This window comes from Falco punctatus (assembly GCF_963210335.1).
Source record: "Falco punctatus genome assembly, chromosome: 19".
Taxonomy (NCBI): Eukaryota; Metazoa; Chordata; class Aves; order Falconiformes; family Falconidae; genus Falco; species Falco punctatus.
Genome location: NC_137599.1, coordinates 5,010,559 through 5,016,554, shown reverse-complemented (window position 1 = coordinate 5,016,554; position 5,996 = coordinate 5,010,559).

The following is a 5,996-nucleotide window of genomic DNA, read 5'->3' as shown; positions in this document are numbered from 1 at the left end:
CGGGAGAAAATCCTCCGGGCTTCGCACAAAGGAGCGTGTCCGGGTGCCAGCAGCTGCGTGGTGGCAGGTGGGCACCTCTCGCCCTCCCTTTTGCTCAGCGACCCGCTCCTGCCTTTTATAACCTCCCTTGGAGCCGCTTCTTTGGCTTCCCACCTTCCAGCTCGCCTGGCTATGGGCTACATCCCTCCGCACCAGCCTCCCACTCCCCCTTTCCCTCCCTCCTCCTCTTCCTCCTCCCCTTTTCCTTCCTCCACCTCCCTAGTGCCTTCCAACTCTATTTATATTTTTTTTTTTTTTTCTTTCTCCTTCCTCCCTCAGCATCTTTAGCAGCAGAAACTTCCTACCAGCCCAGGGACCTCCAACTGCCCCCACCCACCCCCTCCCCGGACCAGGCTCGCCCCTCTCTACCCTCCACACTCACATTTGCAGCTGCTGCTGCGGGCTCCCCTGGGAAGGCTGGGGGCTTCCCTGCCTGTGTGGGATGGGCTAGGGGCTGCAGTTTGTGGGAGGGGGGTTGTATTTGGGGATTTGGCTCCAGGGCTCTGGGGGAGGGTCTGGGAGAGGGGGAGGCTTCCCCTCCTGCCATGGTGCCACCTCCCTTGCAGCCCCTTGGCAAACTGGCTGGTGAAGGCGGAGGGAGGTGAGAGCCCCCTTCCCATAGGGATGGGGTGGAAGGGGCTTCAGACCTTCCTTGGGAGGGAGATGGGGATGGGGTGGAAGGGGCTTCAGACCTTCCTTGGGAGGAAAATGCTCCTTAGGCAAGGCAGGGAGTTGGGGCAGGCGGATGTAGGGTCCTTCCACACAGTGGGGCTGTGCTGGGGGGACTTGATCATAACGGGGGGAAACTGAGTCACGGAGGAGGTGTGGGTGCTGCTGGGAGAGTGGTTTTTCCTGTGGGATGGGTGGTGGAAGGGGCAGAGGTGATGGGGGAGGAGTGGGGGGGTTGAACTGACAGAGGAGGGGAGCACTCTTTTGGGGGACATGTCCTGGGGAGAGGGTGGGAACATCAGTGGGAGGTGCAGGGGCACCTGGATGATGCTCCTGGGGTCTTGACTAATCACACCCCCCCACCCCCTGCTCAGCCTAACCCTCAAACTTTAAAGGCTGTTCCTCTCTGTCTCACCTCCTGCTGTCCCCTGGCAGGCTCCACGTGGGGCGGGACCCCCACGTCCCCTCTCTCTTGGGGATGCCATGGCCAGGCTTGGGTCCATCCCTGAGCTGGGTGAATTTCTGCCTGGGTGACACCTGCTCCCCTGTGTCAGAGCAGTTTCAGGGTATCCCTTCTGCACCCACCTGGGGCTTGGGGGGGGGGTCGTCCCAGCTGTGGCTGCTGTGCCCACCCTAGGGAGCGAGCCAGGCTCCACCCGCCCTTGGTGACCTGGCAGCAGAAAGCCGGGCAGTGAGTTGTGGTTTCTGCTTTCCTCGAGGGCACAAGGAGAGCTGAGATGTGCTGCTGGGAAGGGAATGAAGGAAGACATTGCCATTGGGGTCACCATCCTGGGGGGACCAAAGATGTTTCTCCTACCTAATGCTGGGGCATCCACCAACAGCCTCTCACAGGGCGCTGGACCACGCTCCCCTCTTCATCCCAAGCACAGCCTCTGCCTCTGGGAACGGCTGCGGGCCACGGCGTATCGTAGACAGATCAATAGGAGGGCAGTGCCCCTTGATGGATTCACGGCTGAAGCCTCCATCCATCTTCACGGAGCTGCTTTCTGTCTCTGAAGCACAGGAGAGGGCAGGAGGGGATCAAGGTCCTTCCAGCATCTGCTGGACCAAGGCGCAAGTGGCCAGCGAGGGCTGCACCCCAGCATGTGGGTACAACCTACGACCCATCCCAGGCCCCAAAGGGTAAATACTCCTGGCCCAGTAATTAAAAAGAACAAACAACGCCAACATAAATCTTCTGGCATTAGATGGATTTAATCAACGGTGTCACTGCTTTTGCAAAGGAGTTTGGAAACGTGTAAAGCTCTGATAAATTCAGGAAATTCTTTATTAGATCTCCTAACATCCCTACCCCTGACAAATGACAGGATGAGACCTGTTCCAGAGCCACCCCTGTGATACCTTCCGCTTCAATAAGCCCAAGTGAAAAATGCAAAATTTTCTAAAAAAGGCTTGAGAAGGCTCCTGCACCCCGGAGCAGCCGGGATTCAGCCTGCTCACCAAGTGCTTCGCAGCTCTAAACCACAGCTCCACGCTCGGGTCTTGGGGGGCACCCCAGGCCACGGGAGGCTCCTTGCAGTGGCGAGCCCTGGAGACCCCATTTCCATGCCAAGACCCTGGGGATTGTCTTTAGCCATCTCAGCCTGCCCGTGGCCACCAACTGGGACATGGGCAATGGCCACACTCTTCTTTGTTGCCCAAAGGGCAAGGTGATGGGGGGAGAGCAAAAGTAAACGTCAACTATTTTTAGTCAAGGAATTGGTTGCCAGGGACATGAAGATAATTCCTTCCCCATATATCAGGGAAACGGCTGCAGTGCTGTTTGAAAGGCCTAATTGAGGGGATTTATAGTAAAATGCAACTTGTCAGATGTAGCAAAGGAAAAATAAAACAGTCCCCGAGACGAGGAAATCAGTCCATTCGTCATGGTTAATCTCAAACTCCTCGGTGCGGCACAGAGACAAATGTGGGAGATGGGTATTAGGGATGGGGAGAATGAAGAGAAATATCGGATCTCCAGGAAGGAGGGAGAGGAGCAGTTTAGCCTGACTTCATCTGCCTTCGTATATTATGATTATTTATGTAACTGCATATGGTTTGATACTCCAGTTTCTGAGCAGCTCCACGGCGGCTGCTCCATGGGGTGTGACTTACACCACCACGGTGCTCCTACGTTGTCCCCTGCAGCCATCCCCTCCCCTTGTCTGGGAAAACCACGCAGCTCCGTGTGTCCATCTTGCACGATGGGGATGAGCTGGGGCCAGTCCCTGCACCCAGGGGAATGTGGCACGTGTCCCTGCCTCTCGCATGTGGCACTGGCAGCGGTGTGGGCCACGGGGCTTTGCTTCCATGTGGGACATCTGCAGGAAAAAAATAATCATCGGTGTCGACATACGGATTTAGTTGATGGAAGAGTGGAGTTTGGCTTCTCGGCTGAAAACACAGCTGAGGTCAGCGATGTGCCTCAGTTTCCCTACCAGTGTTTTGGGACTGTTCCTTTCTTGCATAAACCCAGTGAAGCTGAGGATGCTTTTCAGTGCGGTGCTCAGTGGAGGAAGGTCTGTCAGCACGTGGAGCCGTGTAAGCAACTGCAGCCTGAGAAAATAAAACACAACTTACCCAGTTTCTCCCAGGGAACTTGCTTTTTGCCTTGGTTTTAAAACCCAGTTTCAGACTTTCTGTCCTGTGGCTGACCCCTTTTCCCTCCTGCTAGACCTGCAGTGAGGGGCAGAACATGCTCTCAAATTGTGCCTGACTAAAGAAAGTGGTTGCTGGGACCAGGTTTCCTTCATTCCAGGTCACCACGTCACATAACCGTGCCCCTGGTCCGGGTAGCCCTGTGGTATTTGGCTGCTCTGTGCAGCCTGTGGTGGCCCTGCAAGCCTTGCAGCTGCTCTGAAAGGGAGAGCAGGAAAGCTTCAACCACAGACCAGCTGAAGACGTTGCAAGGAGGGAAGCCAGAGGCTGGTTACTCAATCTCCAACGTCCTTTAACGGATATTACCTTAGAGCTGCAGAAATGTTTCTTGGTCTCGAAGACCTTGCGAAAGGCTTAGGTGGCCTCTGGACACTTTCGACCCTTGTTCATCCCATCAAATTCTGCTGAAGGTGCAGAAGTTGTCCAGGCAATCATGAAGGGAGAGAAAGCAGCATCCTCCTGGGAGAAGGAAAACCCGTTTAGCACAGGCATTGGGCTGGGTTTTGCTCTGACTCATTGCTCCATGCAGCAAATGGCTGGCTCCTTCAGTACATAGATAATTTCCTCCTGCTCTGTCTTATCCCCTCCCCCAGATTGTGTGCATCAGTAGGGGATACCATGCTAACAAAAACACCGAAACTGCAAATTTAAACAAGCAAACTCAAGGAAGCTGGGAAACCCACAAAGATCCGAGATCTAACTGAACGTCTCGTTTGATTTCCTAGTTTCTTAAAATAGCTTGTCATATTTTTCAAATTTCTTTCAGGAGGAAGTGTCACTTTTGAATAGAACAGAAACACAAAAGCTTTTGTTTTACGGCTAATTAAACCTCAAGGCAGAATGCTAAACTAATCATAATAATAGTCATAATTATTATTTTGCTCAATCAAATGCTTTAGCTAAGTCAACCGAAATTTGCCAATCAGTAGATTGGCATTTCCTATCAAACAAAATACTGCAGTTTATGGCTGGGAAAAACTCCACGGTTTTACTGTGGAGACTGATTCTATTTCCATCAAGCCACCAGCTGAAAGTGCTGCACTTTAGTGCACTGTGTAACGGAGAAATGCATGACCCTGTCAGCATCGAGCCATCCTGTTTGTGGCTCGGTCTGCATTAGCAGCATGGGGACCCATTCTCCCCTGCAAGGTGCTGTTGCCTTGTACATGATGCCGTTGCATGGGTGTCCATGAGTTACATGGGTGTCCATGATGCCGTTGCATGGGTGTCCTGAGTTGCATGGCTGTCCATGATGCCGTTGCATGGGTGTCCATGACTTGCGTGAGTGTCCATGACCCTGTTGCATGGGTGTCCTGAGTTGCATGGGTGTCCTTGATGCCGTTGCATGGGTGTCCATGAGCTCCATGGGTGTCCGTGACGCTGTTACATGGACAGTGGCCAGTGCAGCTCTGCTGACTCAGGGACATGCCTGTGCCTCTGGGGATCCATCAGTGGCATGGTCACATCCACGTATTGTGACTGATACACCTTCCTTTGTGTGTGATCACACAGCATCACTGGCATGGAGATGTCATGGGTGATGGAAATGTCCTACAGAGATCACAGCAAGGACTGTGACTTCTTCAGAAACTGCTTGTGGCAAAAATCCCTCCCCACTCATCAGGTCTGTAAATGCCAGTCAAGGCAGGAGAGATTCTGGAAGTCTTTCAAATCCAGTTATTTATTCCCCATACATTTGATGAAATATTAATCTTCTCATCTCCAAAGGCAATCAAATAAAACCCAGAAAGAATGATGCACAGCACCTCGATGCAGAGAGCGAAAAGGAGCAAAATAAAAATAAAATAACAATCCAAACACAATGTACAGTTCTCTAAAAGGCATCTCTGTGGTGGCACGAAGGGCAGAGAAGAAGTGACCTGGTGCCTTTGGGGCGGGTGGGCTTGGGAGGCTGAGCAAGACCGGGAAGGATCGGAAAAGGACTCGGATCAGGCAGTTGCTTGGGCAGGTCTTAAGCTTTCCTGTAAGGACTGTCGGGATTTCTTTGAAGGTTTCCCCTTTCTCTTTATGCCTTAATTAAAGCGTGGGTTGGTGCCAAGACACCAGCCAGCTTGGGCCATTGCGCTGGGAGCTGGGAGGAAGCCAGATGGTGGATGTGTTGGAGGTGGTGCCGGCTGTTCCTCGTAGCAACTGCGCCGTTTGGCACGACGGGGACCGGCAGCCTCGCGGGAAGGAGCTGTGACATGGGGATCTCTCCCTACAAAGCTCAAGGCTGATACGAGGCCCCGTCTCCATCTGCTTTCAGGGTAATGCAACCTGAAAATGGGCTCGGCAATTGTTTGAGGTGGTTTGCGTGACTGTGTCCTCTACAGTCATGCTCCTCCATCGTTCCAAGCCCAAGAGCATGGCTTTCAGAAAACATTCATGGCTACTGTGAATGGTGTGGGTACAAAATGGTTTGCACATGCAGCCAGAAAAAAGTCTGACAAAGTGTTGTCCAGTTTGGGGGTGCTGGGACATCTTTCCTTTACAATAATCACACAGACAACCAACCTCCTGATATTTGATGAATCTGAAAAATTTCCATCTTCTCTGTTTCTCCAGCTGTGGCCTGTGTACAGAGGAGGTGGTTATTGTGGCAAGTGATGGGAAAGCTAGCTTGCCTCCTA